Source organism: Dryobates pubescens, chromosome 14 (assembly GCF_014839835.1).
Source record: "Dryobates pubescens isolate bDryPub1 chromosome 14, bDryPub1.pri, whole genome shotgun sequence".
NCBI classification, from domain to species: Eukaryota; Metazoa; Chordata; class Aves; order Piciformes; family Picidae; genus Dryobates; species Dryobates pubescens.
In genome coordinates, this window is record NC_071625.1 from 19,939,588 (window position 1) to 19,960,312 (window position 20,725).

Sequence of the window (20,725 nt, forward strand, 5' to 3'; positions counted from 1 at the left end):
CTCAGCCAGGCGCCTGAGGAACTTTGTGCTCTGCACTCCTCCATGCTCTAACCATACTCCCATGTCATGATTCCTCAAGGCCCCCCCCTGGGCAAGTACCCTCCTGTTCTGCCTTACTTTAGAGAAAGGAGTTTTTCTGACCAAAACTAGACACTACAGAACTTGCTTACATATCTTCTCCCTGCAGCCTGTAACCAAAGCTGGTGTAGCTGGAACAGGGTCCACCATATCATAGAAGCATAGAATTGTTTCAGCTAGAAAAGACCTCTAAGGTCATCATAGATATCATCTAAGATATTCTACCCTTTGTGTACTCCAGAGTACTTTCATCAGTCATAGAACGGTTTGGATTGGAAGAGACTTTAAAGGTCTCACGTGTAATTCAAACTGCCCTGCCGCAGATGGGGCATCTCCCACTATACTAGGTTGCTCAAAGCCAAATCTAATCTGGTCTTGAATGCTTCCTGGGAGGGGGAATCCACAACTTCTCTGTGCAACCTGCTCCAGTTTCATCTTAACTATCATTAATTAGGACATGGTTCAACTGCAGGGTGTGTTCCTTGATATAATCTCTAAATGCAGTAGTAGTAGGTGAGAAATCATCAGTTTTCCTAGAATCATTCTTTTTCTCTATTAAAATCATGGACAGATCTGGGTCGTCTTTTCCTAAGCATACTTGCTTTCATAGGGTATTCCTCAGTGGCCTCATCACTCTCTCTCTCCCTCCATCACCTCAAAAATGTTTGGAGGCAATCTCCATACTTGATGCCCAGTCAGCTGGTGAGCTGATTTTTTTTCATAAACAGACCTACCTACCTACAATCATTGGGAAGGAAATGGAGCAGCAGATTCAACTAACTTGCCTGAAGGTATAAGAGTATCAAGTCAAGAGGGTTGCAGAAACTGTCACAGGTGATCAAATTGGAGCTCCTCAAGAGCCCCATCCCACGTCTGGCAAGCAGCTCCCAGGAAAAAGAAGTGAAGAGCTTTTATAATACACTATTTGCCCCCCCTTTATGATTTCTTAGGTTGATACATTCCTTGCAAAATATGACTTTTTTTTCTTTTTTTACCCTCATTACTTTAGGAAAATCCCTTCCAAGCACTGTGTATGAAGGGTATAAAACTACATTGCTCTGCAGTATCCAGGGACAGGATTTAGTGAGAGGGTGAATCCCTTGAAGGGTTTGTGTGGGCTTATGCTCCCAGCAGAAAGCTCAGCCTGTCACAGGTACTTACACCCGAATGCAAATATCTTCACCGCACGGCATACGATGTGACACCGGTCTGAATTCACACTTTTACTAATATAACTCTATGGAAACCAGCTCAGTGATGATTGATGACTTACAGCTCCTACATAGCACATTGCAGTTTCCAGTGGAAGTATGAAGAGCTGGATGTAATAAACCAACAACGTGGGCAGTTTCTGTAAGTAGATTAATAACCTGTAAACTCATCTGCTTCACAAAGGGAGTTATGCACCAGCTGGCCAGTGTTAAGAAACGTGTTTTCCAGAGCTCAGGAATACACTCTCCACTCTGATCTGTGCTGGAGCTTTCCACTGTGCGGGTCTGTGGGGAGGGGTCTGTAGAGAAGACCACAGAGATAATTTGCTTTTTGAGAGATGCTACAACTGTCCCACTTCTCTGGAGTCTTTACACACTGACACTCAAAAAGCCGGCATGATGTTGTGAAAGAGTTTTAACAGACGCTCCACCAGCTGAATGAATCTGTGGGTGATGCTTTAATGCTACTGGGTGCTTTTTATTTGTACAGTATTTTATGGTCATAGTAAACGTGTATGATGTTGGACTGAAAGAAGCTATGTGCTATATTATTATTAATGGTGCAAATTATGTTTTCTCCTCTGAGAAGCGTGGAATTCCTTTCCACATTCCCTGACGCGTTCACCTATGGGATACACAACGCTCAGTCTGATACAGGAGGTCACCGCGGCAGCTGGGATTTCACCTCGAATGCTCAGGGGAGAGTTCTACTTGGTGGCTGTAACACTCCACTCGCCCCTCTCCCCCGCTGACAGCTGCAGCCCTCCACCGCGGGTGCGCAACTCTCCCACGCCGCGTGGTGGGCGGGTGGGGGCCGCCCTGGAACCGCCCTGCAACCGCCCTGCCCGGATCCGAGGAGGGGCCGCGGGGCCCCCGGCGCCGTCCACGTGGCTGGGGGCGCGCTATATGAGCAGGCAGGAAGCGCCGCCGGGGAGGGAAGGGGAGGGACGGGGTGCCGGGAGAGGCTCCGCGGGCAGCGCAGGCAGACAGCGAGGAAGCGCAGCAACAAGCAGCGATCGCCCGCTCTTCTCTGGCCATGGGGCTTGGCGGCCCGCCGGTACCCCACGCCCCGCCGTGAGTACCGCGGGACACCCCCTTCCAGCTCCTGCCGCCCTCCTTCTTCGTCTTCCTCTTCCCCGTTTACCTGCAAATCCTCCCGCTTGCTCCTGCTGCGAAAGGCGCGGCGGGAGTCTCCCCCTTCCTTCCAGCTCCTCATTCGGCTGTCAATTTTTTGTTTGTTGTTGTTTTGGCTTTGTTTTGTTTTGTTTAAAATATTACTATTATTGTATTTGTTATTATTTATGAGCAAGGGGTAGCCCGGCAGCATCCTCCAGCGGGTGCCCGGCACTCCGGAGCAGGGAGGCTTCGCTGCATCAACCGGGATTTCCCTGGCGGATGGGGGCAGAGGGGGAGGCTGCGCGCACCGAGGTGGGCTCACCTTGGGGCTATGCCCTCATACAGCATTGCGCTCTGGCTTTGGGGTCCGGTAGCAGGAGCCACCCCCAGCAGATCCGCTCCGTGGCATCCCCTGGTCCACGAGGGACCGCTGCTGCCCTGTGCCCCGCGCGGCTGGCGCTGGCGGGGGTGGTGCAGCGTCATGGACCAGCCTGGCTGGGTCCTGCACCCTGGGTTTTTTTTAATTGTATTTGTGGTTGGTTTGTTTTTCCGCTTGAGTAGACTGTGCGGTAATAGAGGAAACCCAGTGTAAGTCCGTTAGAGGGGGAAAAAAAATCCAGACTAGTTATTTTGGGTACCTGCTTGCACACCTCTGCTGAATTAATTTCAGTATAAATAACTAATCTTGGAGGTCAGCAATTTGGCTGTTACGCGTGGCTTTGTTACACGTGATGTGTTTGTCTTTATAGCAAACATACATCCCAGGTCCTTAAGGTGATTGCTTTTAATCTTGGCATAAATGAAAGCAAACGTGTAAGAAATGCCTTTGATGTGAATGTACTTGTTTGAGGCACACAAGATTTTTCAACTCTTTATAGAGGTTGAGCGTGTATGTATCCAATACACTGAAATAAGTCATGGTATATATAATTGTAACTCTGAATTATATATTTGCCTGCTGGGCACACATGCTAAAGGAAAAACCTCCCTAATTACGAATCTTTCAGAGAGATTGGAAGGGTTACAAAGCCCTTGTAATCTTTTGGGTCAATTTTCATAAGCTCTAAAAGCTCTCTTTGAAAAGGAAATTAAATTTCAGTGTGGAAAAGAGACAGGAAATTCAAGGATATAAAAAAGAAAGTCCCTGTTCTACTTTGATCCTGTCCTCAGGAGTTCACTTATGTTGGTGCTCTTCAGTGACAGATGTTAAAATGAGGAGTCACCTTTAGCCGGAGTCTTCCTGCGTTTTGGGAGTTGAGAAGATGCTCAATTAGCAGCACATGCCTACTGTGTGTTACTTACATGGCTTTAGCTGGAGGGGTGGCTTTGTGTGAAGCACCTCTTTGACTTGCTACATCCGTAGTGTCCCATGCCACCCACACCAGCCGCTGCCTTCTGCAGCCGGTATGTTCACTTCTCCACAGTTTTTACAGCTTGATCGAAAGCCAGGCATGCTCGACCGAGCTGCTCTCACGTTCAAAAGTTGTGCTTGGCCCCAGGCCCTCTTTCCTGCTTTTGTCCGTGGCACAGTGGTTATCTGCAGGGCACGGCTATGCTTGTGGTCCTTCCTAGGCTCATCTGGAAAGTTGATGGTTTTTTAATCTGTACAAGCACATGTTCAGGCAGTGGCTGGAGGTGGAGGAGGGAATGGTTGGATGTAAATAAAAAAAAGATGGATTCCTTTATTAAAGGCACTTGTTTTCTTGATTATCCTGGAAACACAAAACCTCAGCGTAGGTCTATGGTGAACTTGGTTCTCTGTTCCTCTGCCAATTTCTCACTTCATTGACTCTGTTTTGGTGCTGCTGTAGATCAACATTTCAGCAGCAGCAGGTTTAAATCCTGTGCCTCAACAAAGTCCCAGTCTGCGTCCCTGCCAAACGGGCTTTATAGCTACCACTAAAGTTTAAAAGTCCACTTCTGTCTGACATACATTTATTTTACTTTTCTGGTAATGGCATTTAAGAGCATAGCTACTCAAAAAGCAGAAGAGAAGAATGCAACTCCTTCTTTTTTTGTCTCTCTCTCTTGGTGTACAGTCTTATTGTGCGGTGGAAACAGTGAGTGGCCCTGTTTGTGTGAATTTTTCACATGTCCCAGGCAGGAAAGAATTTGCAGCCTCGTTTACAGTTTTTCTTCCAAACTCGACAGTAATAATGATGATGGCATCTAATGTTTAAAAATAAACATTTTATATAAGACTCTGTGTCTTCTTACCAACTTGCTCTTTTGTTTATGCAAAACTGAGAGTAATTAGAGGGGAAATGAGGGTCTTGCACATAGCAGTTCCGTCTTCTAGGTTATTGTAGCATCTTTTATGCGAAGTGCATTGCAAATACTGCAGTTGAATGATAGCAGTAATATGTTTTTTATTAGGAGCTTCTTTTAGATGGAATTTCAAAAACATGGTGAAGCAGAAATGTGCTTCTAAAAAGCAAAGGAATAAGAGCAAATCCAGCTCCACAGCATATTTCAAGTGCCGTTAATCCCACCACTTGGTGGAGCTTTTCATGGCACTGGCTGAGGGAGCTCTGAGTAAGGATGCCTTTTTTTTTTCATCTTGTTTCAACACTGTCAGCCACTACTTGTAGTGGAGTTTCTTACCTTTTTTCTTTCGCATACCACACTTACTTAATTTTCTCTATTTTCTGTACTTTATAGAAGTCAGCATAGGACTATCAGTGTCTCATCTGAAACAGCCCTCCTCTGTAGGTAGATGTATCAGTGAAGTAGAAGATAAATTTCTTCCTTCCTGTACTCATCTTTCCCTTGCAGCACACATTTATTATTTTTTTTTTCCCGAAGGCAATACAATGCTGCCGTAGAACATGACTGTAATCTGGGTATTCAGAAGCTATTTGTTTTCCCTTAGGAGCACTTCCTGAGTGAAAGAATTTTTTATAATAGCCAGCCCCTTTGCCAGGGTACTCTGAGGCCTTTCAGTGCAAGCCTGGTTAGTTTTGTACTAATAGTTTTGATATAAATATTGCTATAAAGTGTTTGCTAAACAGCCTGTGTTCAATCAAGCTTGCAAGGAGAAGCAGACACTTGATCTGAGGCTATTGATACTCAATGGAATTTATGGTCATGTTTTAACATATAAGGCAAAGTGCCCCTCTCCAAGTTAACAGTTCTGCCTATTTGCATCAAAATCTGTCTGTCCTGTGCATGTTATGCCTAATAACTGGTAAATGAAAATTGGAATAAGTGAGAGATATGCAAGTTAAAAATAACTTTAGGATTATCTGTCAGCTCGCACCTTAGAGCAGAATTACAACAGTGAGAAGCTTCTTTGTCCCATACAGGTGTCTGCTGAGCACTATGACTAATGCAAGAGACAAACTTGCAGACAAATTGCTATTATAAATGTGTATTGCTCTTACTGCTGTAGTGACAGTGCCAGTGGCAACAGATTAACAGAAGCTTCAGCTAGCCTAGGAAGGGAGTAGCTCCTGTCTGGCTCTTGAGCCCTGACAGGCATGGTATGCCTGGTCTCACTAGTGTGATGGATAAATGCCTTTGCAGCCCATCCAGGGCAGGTCTGCATCCCTCTCTGGGCTAGTATGATGTTAGAAGATTGGTTCGACTCATTGCCCATTAGGTACCTGTTTTGTATCCCTCAAGTGCCTACAGGGAGCTGTGAATCATGTACTTCAGGGATCTTTGCCTGTTATGCATAGTGGTATTTAAACTGCCCTGACCAATATGTCCTGGCCTTCTGGAGCTGGTCCAGAAAAATGTGAGAGTTTGGCTCCTTGTGTCATACTGGAAACACTGGGTGGGTGGTTTTGTCTAAGGTATCTTCAGTGGCATCTGAAACCTGTTTGGCAACAGAATTGACCTTGTTGACCCTGTCAAAACTGCTTTCTGGGCACTAACTTTTAAGTAGATAACATTATCGATGTACGTTGCCTTTACTTAAGAGGCAAGCTTTTTAGAGAGGAGTTGTCTCCTATGTCATGTGACTCCCCTCGTTCTGATAGGGGCTTTGGGCCATGGTGGCACTCATTAACAGAAGCTACAGAGGAACTGTCATCACCCTTCTAGTCACCTTTTTTTCCCCAGTCTTGCTCCATCCTTCTCTCACTGGTGTCCCATCCTCTGTTTTTTAAGTAGCAGACTGGAGTTCCTTTGTGGAAAATGCCCAGTAAGGCTTTGAAAAGCTCCTGTAAGCTGGGGCTGCACAGCACCTGCAGCTGCAAAATAGCTGTGGAGTGTGAAAGATGGGGGGGGCATGTGTAAAATGGTTGTATCCTGTATCTGGTGGCAAACATTTGAGGTTGCCCTTCTAAGGGCATCTGTCTCAATAAAGCCTTTGTTTTTTCTAGTAGCTTTTCCATTTCTTTGGGAATCCATTCTCCCAGCAGTCTTTTGATGCATGCTCAGCCTTCTGTAGCTTTCTGCCCCAAAGAGTTCGAGTGAAGGAGTGAGTGACTGTTGTCACAGATTCCGAGCATGATAATCCCCACCTTTCTGGTGCTGGCCTGGTAGTGACCATAGGTACTCTGGATAGCCTTAAAGCTTCTTCAACATGGATCAGTCCTTATCCATCCCTTTGGAGTATCATTCTGCAGAGCAAAAGCTGTCACAATGAAGATGAGGTATTAAATTAGATGCAATTTTAAAATGTCTCTGGACTAGATAGTTGCTACTGACATTTCCCAGGATTGGTGGATTTTATTTTATTTTATATTTTTTTTAGCTGTGGTACACCAACACAAAATAAAGATTGTTCATTTTAAAGGACACTACATTATTTCTGGAGGCTGGATCTTCAATCAGTGACTTAATCTTACTTATCTGAAATGCTGTGTGTGCTGACACATCACAGTGCTGTACCAGCTCGACAAAGAAATCTAATTCTATCAAAACTGCCAGCTCAGTTAATATGACCCTGCCAGGGAAGCATAAGGCGTCACCTCCATTTTTTTTTAGGTAGGAATCAGGTTCCTTATCTCCAGCTCATATTCAGTAGACACTACTTGTGGCCAGATTTGAATATATTTATTTTTAAGGTACCTGCTTACATCCTGGATGCAAACCCAAAGATCAAATTAGAAGATGACATCTGAATATTTGGGTTGAAACATACCAGTTTGAGTCCTCTAAACAACCAGACAGAGATTAGTCTTGGAGCAAAGACCTGTGTTACTTCACCAGTGACAGACGCTCTCTGTTAAACCCTCTCCCTTCTCGAAGTGGAAGAGAAGGGGAATAAGGGGGAGAGAGAGACTTACAGATTGGAAAAGAAAACTAAAAGAGCTTTAATGAAAATAGTAAAGTGAAATGTGTAGAAAATCAATATTGAATCCAACTCCCCTGATGGCAGTTATGTCACTATCACCACTGATGCTATGAGTGGCCATGTGGAAGTCCCAGACTGTATTCAGTAGCAGATGTAATCCAGATTCAGCAGCTGGATTCTGGAACTGGATTCAAGAACGCATGGATCAGGATTGAAGGCAGAATGGACAGAATCCTGCTTGAACACTTGTTGTTAAAGAAGAAAGCTTGACCCTTGTGATCCCTCAGCTTAATATTGAGTGTGACATGTATAGAATTGAATCCCTTGTTATCACTTTAGGGTCACTTGTCCTGTCCACTCCTCCCCACAGATGCAATGTTTTACTTTCTTCACCCCCAATGTAGTCATGATTTGAGAGTGACCTTGATCCGCATACCAATTCTTGGTGCTAACTGTAAACTTGGAGTGTTATCACTACTGGAAGCAAACACTGTCTGCAAAAAGCTGCTGTTAAGTGCAGAAAGTGCAGTTACTTAGAAGAAATTTAGATGAAAATTAAAATCACCAAGCAGATTTAGTTCTTTCCTAAATCAAAGCAGGAGACTGGGACTTCTACAAATTCATGTCAAGAATATGGTATAGGGCTACCTGCAACATGAAATGCAGCTGATTTTACAGTATTTGCTTTCTTTATGACATCTTAAAGTGCATCCATTGATGGCAGGGTGTGTTAAGAGCATCCATGCCTATATCTTGTATCCCTTTAGTCTGGGGTGTGGTGATGACTTTTATGTGATCTGCACTTGGACAGGTGTATAGACTGTAGCCTGCATTCTTGCAAGGCTTTCACTTCTAATATAATTAATGGATCTGATGTTTTCTCTTACTAGAACTCTGTTTAAATCAGCTTGTGCAGATGATCTGAGTCAGATATTTTAGTGACAAGACTGAGGAATCTACTGGTTTATATTGAATTAAAGCAAATCTTAAAAATTGGTCAAGGTCATTATGGTTTTGATCAAGTGAAGCATTCATAGAATCACAGAATGGTTTGGGTAGGAAAGGACCTTACCTAGTTCCATCCACCTTGCCATTGGCAGGGTGCCTTTCACTAGACCAGGTTGCTCAAAACCCCATCCAGCCTGAGCTTATACAGGGATGGTGCACCAAACACCTTTCTGGGCAACCTGTTCCAGTGGTTCACCATCCTCACAGTGAAGAATTTCTTCCTTGTGTCTAATTTAATTATACTGACTGTGTCACACAGCTTATTGTTTTCAGCAAACTTGTTGAGGGTGCACTCAATTCCATTGTCCATGTTACGCACAAAGATGTTCAACAATGTTGGTTGATCTTGCTTTTTGGTTCACTGAATTTTAATTTTAGGCCCACTTCAAACTCTCATATAGTCAAAATTACTCATTTTGAAAGAGTCAAGGAGAAAGTTTGCCTTCAGAAATATCAAAATGATTCCTCTGAATTTGATGTGGCCTTCATCAAGAGAGTTTGCTAGCCGACGGCAATACTGATATCATACCTGAATTTGGGGTTTGGGTTCTTGTCTGAAACTATTTTTATATTGAAGTTATTATTTGTGAATAGGTTCACCCAGATTTCTCTGCAGGGGCAATTCTGTGCATTTCAAATAAAAGATCTGTTCTGCTTCTCACTCTTAATGCATATTAGAAGGATTAGAAATATTCTTTCTACATCTCTTCTCGTTCCCTCTCCCCTATCATATGCTTTGCCCCTCCAGATAAAATTTCCTTATTTTGGGAATTGATGACTCTGTGATCAGTTTTGTGGTTTCACTCAGTGTCTTCCAAACAGACCTGTTGCTCTTCCCAAGCAGTGTGCTTAATTTTGGCCTTAAAATACTTTCAGAAAAGTGAAAAAGAACTTTTTCTTGCCCTATATCCTGTTCACAAAAGTTCAGCTTCAAACTTGAGATATTAATGCTGAGCACTACCTAAATATCTCTAGGTGGTCAAGCACTAGCGCTGATGGAAACACAAAATGGGTATATATAAAGCTCACAGACAGGCCGTGGAGGCACATACAGTTTGGCACATATGGTTTGGCAGCTGAGAATGCCAATACCTTTGCAGAGAAGTTGTATGTTATGAAGAAGTTACTGCTTATGTGTTGGAGATTATGCTGTAATGGCAACACAGAACTGCAAGGAAAAATGTCATTAGCCTTTCTGAAAGATTAGTAGTTAGACTCTTGCAAAAACTTTTCTTGCTTAGGAAGGCAATATTCAAATGTAAATAGGCTCTTATAAAATATCATGGAAATCAAAGTTGTCTTCTGTGGTGCTAAGAAGAGAACAGTTTGGAAGGGTAGTGTGGCAATGCTTTATACATTTTGCAAAAGAGGTTCCTTTCTTTTGGGCTTCCAGAAGTGCCAATGTTGTGGCTTACCTATGTAGCTGGGGACTCTAATGGGCTCACAGGGAGTGGTTGGGCAAAGGAAGTTGCTGTGGGACCAGAGAATAAGGCTTTTCTTAAAGTTCTCACCTTCAGGTGAAAAACTTGCCTCCACTGACATTATTTTGATGGTTGCAATATGGGTATGAGATGACTATGGAAACATAAAGTGTATGCAAGATACTGAACTTCAGAGCTTCAGGGAGAGTTTCCCTACTTTCCTCTCCGTTTCCATCAGTAGACACTGAAATGTTCTTCAGTTCTGGTACTGTTCTGTGTTTTGGTGCTCCTCTTCTGCCTGTGTTCCTCCTCTCCTGTTTCTACAACTGCTCCTTGTTAGAGGAGAGCAGATTATTCTCGCAGCTCCCACCGCTCCTTTTCCTCTTCCGTGCTTTGTCCTCTGCATACCAAGGTCAGAGGAAACCAAGATGTAGGGGGAGCCAGGGACACTTAAACTTTATCTCTAAGGACTAGTGCATGATGGTAAGAGGACAACTCTTCTGGCTGAGACCCTGGAGTCAGCTTTCAGAGCTGAGCCCTGTCCCATCCCAGGTCTCTGCTCTAGTATTGCTTGCTGTAAATGGCAGCATTTTGTTTTCCTGGAGGTTGAGTTCAGCCTTTAAAATGCATGGGGACTTGAGTAAAGATAGAAGTGTTGCTCTTTTGACCAGCATCTTGATTTTGAATTGGGAAAAGTAAAAGGAAATTTTCAACCATTTGGACAGAAGAGTTTTAGAGGTGGGGCAGTGTCTTTACTCATTCACTGTCTGACACTCCATTGAGTAGCACAGAGATGTGCAAAGCACTGCCTGTGCAACAAAAATCACCTGTGTTTCTGCTTTGTCACCTGTGAGGAGGTTATCAACGTAGTGCGGCAGAGATTGCGCACTTTGGTGCATTTTCCACCTGATTGTTGGTGTGCTGCTTTACCTCACCTGGGTCCTAAGGCCTTGCAGAGGGACATGAGGTATCACTGACTTAGGGTGGCTGCCACAGCAGATTTTCTGTGAATGTTGCAAAAACACACAAAAATGGATAAGCAAAATGAAAACCTGCTTCAGATGCGAAATGACAGAGTGAAAGCCTGTGTTGTGGTAGCAGGATGTGTGAAATATCAGCAGCTACTTGACTCTGTGATAATACTGCAGGGATGATGGAGCCTGTCTGTCCTGCCATCTCAGATGGCCACTTTATTAGCTTGCTAGGGCAGCAAGATGTATGCATGCATAGTCTGGGAGACAACCCAGTAAAGCAAATGCATTGAAAAACAGGCTGACTACAGACAAACTTTGCCCCAGGCTATCAAATTAGATTTGATAGGACTTGCTTAACCATATACTAGCTGTGTACAATATTCAGGTGCTTTTTGGCCCTTTTGAGAAACTGCAAGGGTTTCATTCACCTGTAGGATCTGTACACTGCAAAACGTTTGAGGACACTGGAGAACTGTGATGCATATTCCAGAGTGAGGAAAAATTGAGTGATTTAGGTCTCCTACAAGTGGGACTTTCAGTCAAGTTACAGCAAATGAATGTGATATCAATTGAAACACTTCTGTTTTTTAAATAGTCCTTTAAAATATGGAAGTTTTCAGAAAAATATAAAATTGACAAATATTTATGTAGATCCTCCAAGTGTTGCTGTGAGTTGATACAATGCTCCCAATTCTGGCAGTTAAATTACACCAACATGAGCTGGAAACAAAATGCCCAGTTAAGAGACTGATTCGTGCCCCACCGTGGCTTCCTCAAAGGGCCTCTGCTGGGTGAAGTGGTCAATGCTTCAGGCAGAAATCAGCCTGGAGCAGCTACTGGTTGTGAGGCCAAAGAGCAAAGCAGGAGGAGATGGATGCTGGCTGTTGAAAATATACACGGTGATACAGTAACTGCAGAGGTGGCTGAAACATCTAATGAAACCAAGGATTTTAGAATAAGTTGCTTCTCTGCAACAGTCCTGGCAACAGTGAATTGAGTGTAAATATTGGCAGAGAATGTTATATGTAATTGTGATTCATTCTGGGATAGCTTGTTTGTAGGTTTTGTTTCTTTTTCTGGAGGGGAAAAACTGGAGGCTTGGATGGAAACTAGGTGATACTTTAGAATTGCCATCCCATCTCGTTTGGAGGGGGATTTCCCTTTTCACAGAGACCAGGAGAACAGGCTGCTCATGCATTCCTCTGCTACCATCTGACCCACTGCTGCTGTATGAGAGGGACTCATTTGTTGGGCTTTGTTTCTGCTGGCTTAAAAGGAGGACACACACTTTTCCTTTGCCTGTAAAAGCTCTGGGTAAAGAATGCTATATAAAGTTAAGATTTTCCCAGTTTAAACCAGAAGTGCTCAGTGTGGTCACTGCCTCTATTGTTTCCTAGAGAAGAGCTTCCGCCATCACATTTCACATAGTAACCCCTTGTCCCTGTGGCTTAAAATGCCCAAGGCCTCTCTGTGGGGACTGTCATCACACTAATTGACAAACAATCCTAAGAAGTTTACCTCATTTAAAATTGCTATTTTGGAAAAAGCATAGTTGTCCTGGGGGAACAAGCTTGCCCAAGATATTGGATGCTAGTGGGGCACAAAACAATGCTAAGATCCTCTTCAGATGAGCTGTCAGGGACTCTCACATCCAACTTTGCTTCTGTGTGTCTGTGAATTCTTAAAGAAGCTTTGCTCAGAATGTCATTTCCCTGATTTCTTCCACACTCAAACTGAGAGGTTCTTCTCTGTATTTCACGAAAAAGCTCCAGCACAACTTCATTTTGGAAAACGACATTTTATCAAGGTATAGTTCTCCCTTGAGGTTGTTCTCAGAGCCACTAACCACACTTCTGGCATGTGTCTGAATTTGGAAAATTGTATGAGTCTGCTTGCTGTATGCTAGGAAAAATTTTACGCCCTTAACTGTCTTGCTTGGAAATTTACTGACTGTGATGCGCGGCCGCAGCAGCTTGTGGTGTGTTCCCTCAGCAAGGAGCTTCTCATGGAAGAAACTGGAAGCGGGACAAGACACCCTGAGGCAACCTGCAGTGCCTTCTATGGGACTTTCAAGCTTACTTGGCAGAGGTGCACACAGTGAAGGTGGTATTACCAGAGTGGTCTGTAACCCTTCCCATTCTGGTGAGAAAGCAGTTGGCTTTGCAAGACAGCTCTTTTGCAGGGTGAAATTTGGTGCTTTTGAAACTGGTCCTGCCTGCTCCTGTGTTGTTGGCATCCTCCTCACTTTTGTGAAATGTGGCATTGTGCCATCTGTGCCTGAGGGTCAAGTTGTGGTTAAAACCAGGTGAGACTTACTTGTTTTGAAAAGCATCTCCTTCACAGTCCCTTACCTCTACAGAGGGAACAGTTTGGTATCTGTCAAAGCCTGAATGCCTTTGTTGCCTTTGTATCTCATCAGGTTTCATTTGACAAGTGTAGCTCTTAGAGATGGAAGTTCTCGTCTTAGGGCACTGACACTTTTCTGAATATTAAAAACCCTCTTGCTTTTATAGCTGTTTGAATCAGTGTTTCAGATTTCTCCTTCCAGCTGCCATTCTGAGCTGGTTGCCACTCCTGAGCAGGTATGTGGCATCATTGCTGGCACCAACAGTATTGAACTTCTAAGGAAATTAAGGTGTTTCTGCATCTTGACCAAGAGCTGTGTTTTGTCTTTAATCCTCTCTTGCATCAGTAACAAATGCTGTATGACAGTTTTACCTTTCTCCAAGAGAGAACAGGGTCGTGCACAGTGACCTTGAGTATAGACTTGTCATAACTAATGAGCTCATTAGGGCTTGATCTGCTCATTACCTGCAGACTATTGGAGGCAGGACCAAACTATCTCATGGAGACAAAGTGGGTAGTGTGCTTTCCTTTGCATCGGCACGGGGATGTTGCTCATTTGAATCGATTGCTGAGGCTGTCATCTGCTTAATGAGACTTAGAAAGCTTGTGACTTCTTATAATCTTTAAAACACATGGCACTTGTATGAACTGGCTTGTTGATGGTGGTTTCCTTACCCAAAGCCAATGGGACTCTTCAGTCTGTATATCAGAGTACTTAGAGCCTTTGGTCTTCAGTATCCAAGACCCCAGTTGAAGGTAAATAAAATATTTCTTACAAGGTTGCCTTCTCCTTCCCAAAGGAAATTCCTCTGTAAGTATGACAGCTACGGTCCACTTACAGCTCCTACTGAATTTCAACTTGCTCTCCAAAGTTGTTGGGACATGAGATTCCTGGAAGATATTTTTCTTCATCAAAGGTCACAGGGTAAGGAATCCTCTTCAACAGTACAAAAGGTGCAAAACAAAGGAATGTAGCATCTAGAATTAAAGATATCCTTCAGTTTATTTGTTGGCTATTTTGGAAGGCATGAACAATGTAAGCATCATGGCAGAGAGACTAAACCAGTCCCCATCAAATGAGAACAGTATTTATGCAGGCACATACTACTCTTCTCAGAAAGTCACTTTATAGTTCTCCATCACTTGTGAGAGTTGTATCATGACCTAAATAGGATGGAGGCTTACATCTTAGCCCTTTCCACTAGAATTCTCTAACTGCACACTCAGACTGCTGTATTAGCAGGGATGTACCTGTGAGCACGCTGAATGGCAAAATCAAATCCTCTTGGTAGACATGCACACTTTCATTGAGGTGGTGACTGGTGTTTGATCTTAGGTAAAAATAAGCAAGGTACTACTTATTGGCATGTTTACTTTTTTATTGCCTTACCTTTCAAAGGTTATGGTGTCAGGGGAAGGACACAAGTGACTTTCAGATGACATTGCATTCATTTGTAACGATGCTTGAATTGCTGTTGATTCCTAAGGATGTCACATGCATCTGTCAAAAGCTCTGCTTATGTTTTCCTTTGATATATATACCAGAATCAGAGACAGAAGCTGTAAATCAAAGTAATTGTGTTGGTTTCTTGTAAAAGATGGTTACTGTAGTTCATTTTATGGTTCAGGGGTCAGGAGGGATCTTTAAACACAATGTTGCTCAGCCTGTGTAATTTGAAGGGGTTGTTGGCTTTTTTTTTTTTCTTTTTTTCTTTAACTGTAAGTCTTATTTTATAACTTTGTAGGCAAAAGTATTTTGCAGTGACAGATGTCTTCAGCTGCGTGTTAGCAGCCTTCCTTTGCTCCACAGCTCCGAGTGCTTTAGACAGAATGAGAGAGGGACATGCTGAAGGAGAATTGCTTTGTACTTAGCAGAATTAGAATAAGCCCAGCAAGCACATGGTTTGTGCTTAATTCCAAGAGCCTGAATCTGATCTCTCTTCTACTAATCTCTAAAGGGATTATTCCTGATTTACACCATGCTGAATGAAATCTGAATCTGGCCCTGAAAGCCTGTTCATACTTCAGGCGTCTCTAGGCAGCTGACCTGCAAATACAAAAAGAATGTAGCATCCTGCAGGTTAGTTGTTTAAATTGGTCAAGCTAAGTGGACTATAGCTTGTTTAGCAGAGGTTATTTTAAAATAAGGACTCTATCCATAGAGCTGCATTGCAGGAACTCAGGCTAGAATCCCATTTACCTCTACTGGACTAATAAGCCAGAGTAATTGGAGGACCCTCTTTGATACAATACACTGCTCTTTATTTGCATGGTACCTTTCATCTGAGGATATTGAATAACTAATTCATTGCAGTCCTGGAAGTCGTTCAGCCAGACAAGTCTCTTTAATGATCTGCAATGACTCCAGTTGCTAGCTAGTACCTTCTGTCTTTGGTCATGAGTGGCACCTGTAAGAAAAAGTCTGCAACCTAGAATGGGGCGAAGCACTGGAGTTTCTGGAATAAATGCTATGACATAGTTCTCTGGTGTGAGGAAAATGGATTTTTATTTGCATAAGTTCATTTAGTGTGCAATGAAGTACCAAAGGCAAACAGCAGTTTTGAATGGGGAAGCACAGGTTACCTTTAGATTGTCGTGGCTAACTCCTTTACAGACCCAAACTGATATACTTTTTTGTTTTTATTTGGCTAGCCTTAAAAATGGGCATGTATACAGTGTTTCTGTCATACTTGTCTGTATCCTGATGAAAGTGAGATACACCTTTTTGTAGGGTTGCTTTAAAGAAAAGTAGCATATTGGACGCCTGTGCATGTTCTCAAAGGAACAGGTCACATTTGTCATTGCTGCAAAGCAGAATGTATTGTGGTGACACACTTGCACAGTGTTTGAACTACTTAAATGCAGCTTTATAATATTGGAGAGTGAGATGAGTGGCCTCATGCGGTGGCCTGCCTTGAAAATTTTATTCTTGACTTCTTTTGTCAGCTTTCATTTCCCAATAACTGTTGTTATCTCCTGAGTATTGAGATGTTTCAAGCTTTGAACTACAGTAGTGCTACATAGCAATCAGGGTTGTTAATATTTATAAACACTAAAAGCATGGGGGACATGAGTGACTGACTCAAATGTCTTAATTACTGCCTTTGGGAAGAGATGGTAAATGGCTGTCTCAGCAGACTAGCAGGGTGTACACACAGAGGGAAATGACAAGGCGCATAGAAGGTTGCTTAGATGACAGCAGAAGGTCCTATGTTTATAGACTGTAGGATACCTATAGCCCAAAAGTCACACAGTGTAGTGAATTCTGGGACACTTGTCAAAAAGGTGCAGTCCAGGAAGATTTTGCTCACACTGGTTCAGTTATCCCATACAAACATCTGCTCCTGCTGTAGAGCTGAGCTACCTTTTCCTGTCTGAAAGTGTGGCAATGATGTTAAATACACTGAAGGAAATTTGACATGCACAGTTGTTTGACTGGAGAATACCCTTTTAGTTTCTTTACAGCGAGTGAGGAAGTCTGCTACTTCACCAAAGGCATAATTTAGTTTTATTGCTGGTTGCTCCAAGTTGTTAGCCATGACTAATGTAAGCTTTGTCTGTCTATCAGCAGAAACTGGAGGAGCTAATGACTGTATTCCTGGAGAAGAGACTTCATTGATACAAGCTGAAATAGCTGGTGAGCGATGCTCTGAGCAGTTTGCATTAAGTATAAAAATCCCAGTTGGCTTTGTGTCTATCGTTTCTGTAAGGAGCCCAGAAAACCATATAGCAAGATTTCCTCAAAAAGTAATCATTATTTTCTCAGGCCCACTCTTCTCTACTCACCTGATAGAAACCAGAATGTAAGGGAATGTGTGATTTAGTGAGGGAATCACACCTCCTGGGTAACCCTGTGCCACGAAAAGCTCTCCCCTCCTGTGTCCTCTCCCCTGCAGCAATGTGTGCATCAACCTGTGTCTGCTTTGTTGGAAAGGAGCAGTGCTGGAGCTTCTTTTGGAGCTTTTGCCATTTGAATGAATCTAATTGCTCTAAAAATTCTCTCCATCTGTATCTCCACTGTAGAGTAAGAGAGTTTTTCTCCTTACTTTGCTCTGCTCTGAGCTGGCCCCACTAAGGCCACTGCCACAGCAGATGCAGAGGTGGAGAATCTTCCAAATATACCACATGCCAAATATAAACTGTACTGCCTTACTGAACTGGTTAATGTTGTTTAGATGACATTTCTGTAATGTAGGAAAAGCTGCATGTTATTGGCCAAGCACTCCATAATTTTCTGTTTTTTCTAAAATGGATGCCAGCACTTGGAAATATTGAGTAATTTTTAATTGAAGGGATGTGATCAGTAGGTGATTAGTTTATGAAGTGCCTTGGATGTGTGCTGTGTTGCAGAGACAAGCCATCTGGAGTGAGCCTGTGGTTTAGCTTCTGTAATGAGCACCCATGGACTGCAATGCCAGAATCACCAGCTTTGTATTGATGAAGATCTTGAGTAATTCAATTCATTTTCACAGATCTAAAGGAACTAAATTGGGAGCATAATTTGGCCCGAAGTTTTGGTTCAAAACTCTTAATTATTAAGCCAGAATCATTGATGCATTTTCCAGGATCTTAACTATAACCAGGTACTGCAAATCAGACTGTGCAGTTCTTTTCTGTCTGCAGCTTTTACCAAATTCACTCTTGCCAGGTTTTCACCCCATTTTGCCTGGATGAGCAGTGTGGCTCCCTTAGGTGTTTCTTGTGTTTGCTGCTCCTCTAATCTGCAAGCATAGTTCTGTGCCTCTGATCTTCAGGGTAGGCAGGCAGGGTAGAAGAATCATAGAATGGTTTGGGTTGGAAGGGACCTTGGGACCTTCACAGGTCATCTAGTCCAAACCCTGTGCAGTGAGCAGGCTCATCTTCATGTTGCTCAGAGCCCCATTCAGCCTGATCCTGAATGTTTCCAGGGATGGGTTGTCTACCATCTCTCTTGGCAACCTGTGGCAGTAGTACTGTCTCACTGGTGAGAGTTACTGGGCAGAAGAGTCCTGTCATAAGCCTATCTTGGTTGCAAAGCCTGTAGCTTGCAATGCTGCAGGATGCCTGGGTGGTACCATTACTGGGCACCTAAAGCACAGTGCCTGTGTTGCCAGTCTGGTATCTGCTGGAATTAATTAATCTAAAATGAAGATTGATTTGTGACATCACACCAAAATTAATCCTTCCTCTTTCCTAAATCATCACTACCCATTTTTTTTTTGCTGAAGTCTGATCAGTCATGGTGATGTACAGTGTTAAAGCTCAAATCCAAACTGCTGTCTTGTGTCCCATGCATCAAGAGGTGTAGGAAGGAGTGAGGGTGACTGGAGGAAATGACTGGAAGTAACTGAAAGAAAAAAAGCCCTGAGAATGCTTTGATCTGAAGCTGAATATCCCTGCTGTGTACTTTCAGGAGAGGGGCACAGTTAGCATGTAAGTGGGTGTCTGCTATTTGATGTGCTGAGAACAAGGTGTCAGAGCCTTTAGCTTCTCATCTGACTTTCTTATCTTGCATTTTCCCTCTTAGTTTTCCCTTGTGTTTAAGAATCTTTTTTTTTTTCACCCTCTTGTTCTGGGAAACATTCCATGCAAAGCCAAATTTCCTGCAACTTAAGCAAGCTGTTTGTAACACAGAAGCAAAGAGGTGCAGGAGCTATGGTTTTGCATAAAAATGCATAACTTTTTTTTTAATCCTCCCCAAAGTTAAGTGAGCAATACTTTAATGAAGCATTTCATGGAGGGAGGGGGGAAAAAAAGGCAGCTGCTATGTGCTGTAGATTGTTCTCAGATCCCTAAAGGAAAGATTATTTTCAGATTAAATCCCTTACTGTTTCCTGTGTCATTGCAAAGCAAATAATAAGCAGGACAAAAAGCTCTGGTCTTCCCTGGTTTGGATTACCAGCCCCTCTCAGAACATCAAGCATCCAAGCCAGCACTTTTCCATGGTAAAAGATGACTAAATTTCATAGCAGATTTTCCTCCAGTTTAATGCTGCTAATGACTGTGAACAAGAATGAAAATGTAAGAAGAAGTTTTAAAATTTCAATTTCAGTATTTGAACTTAAACTGATGCTTGCCTTCCCAAAAAGAATTTAAGATTGTCAATTTTCCTGGGTTTTATTGTGATTTCCCTAAAGCCATGCAATCCATGACAGACCCGGGAGTAACTCAGGTTCTTGCTGTAAGCACAGAAGAGTGACATGCTCTGAACACTGGCACATGATGAACAAGCTAGAGGGCTCTCACTCAGCAAGAGGTGACTCACTCAGGTAATTCCTTTTTTAAACAGCAGAACTGGATTCATGCTTCAAGCAGCTTCAGATAGCCAAAGGAATAAACTTCAGACTAATACCTTATGGTTTGTGTCATTACTTCCTTTTTCCCCTGTAGTGACTGTGTCAGTAGATAACATTGGGAAGGGGACCTCTACCATATGTGGGCATGATAAAAACTATCAAGGTCTATCTTGTAAGGTCTCAAACTACCACAGGAAAAGTAGGAGCACCTCTCTTGCCTTCTAATGTGTACAGGAAAGAAAAACAGTTATCTAAATAGAGCATTTGGACAAGCTGAGCATGAATTTTCTCCACACAAGTACCTCTTGGAACAAGGGAGAAGACGTATTTTTACACATATATATACAGACACACACACAACTATCAATCAACCCATGCTTGATCAAGGATAAACACTTCTGACTGTTATGTATGAAATGTCTAGAATGTATCTGTGCTATTCTGCTGATACAAGCCTGAAACACTGGCCTCCCAGCTGCACATTCCAAAAACATCTGTTTAACACTTGGCCCCTCTACGTGTGGTGCTGCTATGGCCACTGCTTTCAGAAGATGGATTTCAGTTTGTAACTACTCTTCAGTTGTGGGCTGAGTACTGGTGACCTACAGTTTCAGGGAAACAAGATAATACTTTATCTTTGCTCTGACAGAAGTCCGTGATACAATCTCCAATTCCAGCCTTTGAAATGGTCCTCTGCTCATTTTTAGAGTGAGCAAAAGGGGATAGACTTGACTTTGGATAGGACACTGGACTCAAGACTGGGTTTCATTTAATGTCTGCTATAGAAGAGCTGGGAACTCCAGTTTAGCGTGGTTTTGCCAGCTATAGACTGTAGCTGTTACTTTGCACCTCTTCCAGAGCTTGCCTGATTTTAATATTTCTTTTCTATCCCCTTTTAAAATGTGCTATCACAATAAAAACCTTGGGAACAGATCTGGGTGAGTCTGCAAAGGGTACTGAAGTATTGATATCCATAGGCATCTACCATTTGGAAAGCTGAAATGAAGATGGCTTGTTCCATGGGGAAGTCACAGATGCCCAAACTTTAAGG

General features: G+C 42.9%; 1 protein-coding gene across 3 annotated transcripts in view; it reads left to right on the forward strand.

The window, feature by feature from the left end:
- Positions 1 to 2,230: 2,230 nt before the first annotated feature.
- The window catches only part of ST3GAL1 (ST3 beta-galactoside alpha-2,3-sialyltransferase 1), a 74,013-nt gene continuing 55,518 nt past the window's right edge, over positions 2,231 to 20,725 (forward strand). Inside the window, exons 1-2 of one of the 3 annotated variants that reach the window (XM_054167155.1) lie at positions 2,231 to 2,363; positions 16,968 to 17,036. The gene's annotated coding sequence lies outside the window, so the exon portion shown is untranslated. The remainder of the gene's footprint in view (positions 2,364 to 16,967; positions 17,037 to 20,725) is intronic. The other 2 variants (XM_054167154.1, XM_054167152.1) reach the window with 2 other exon arrangements.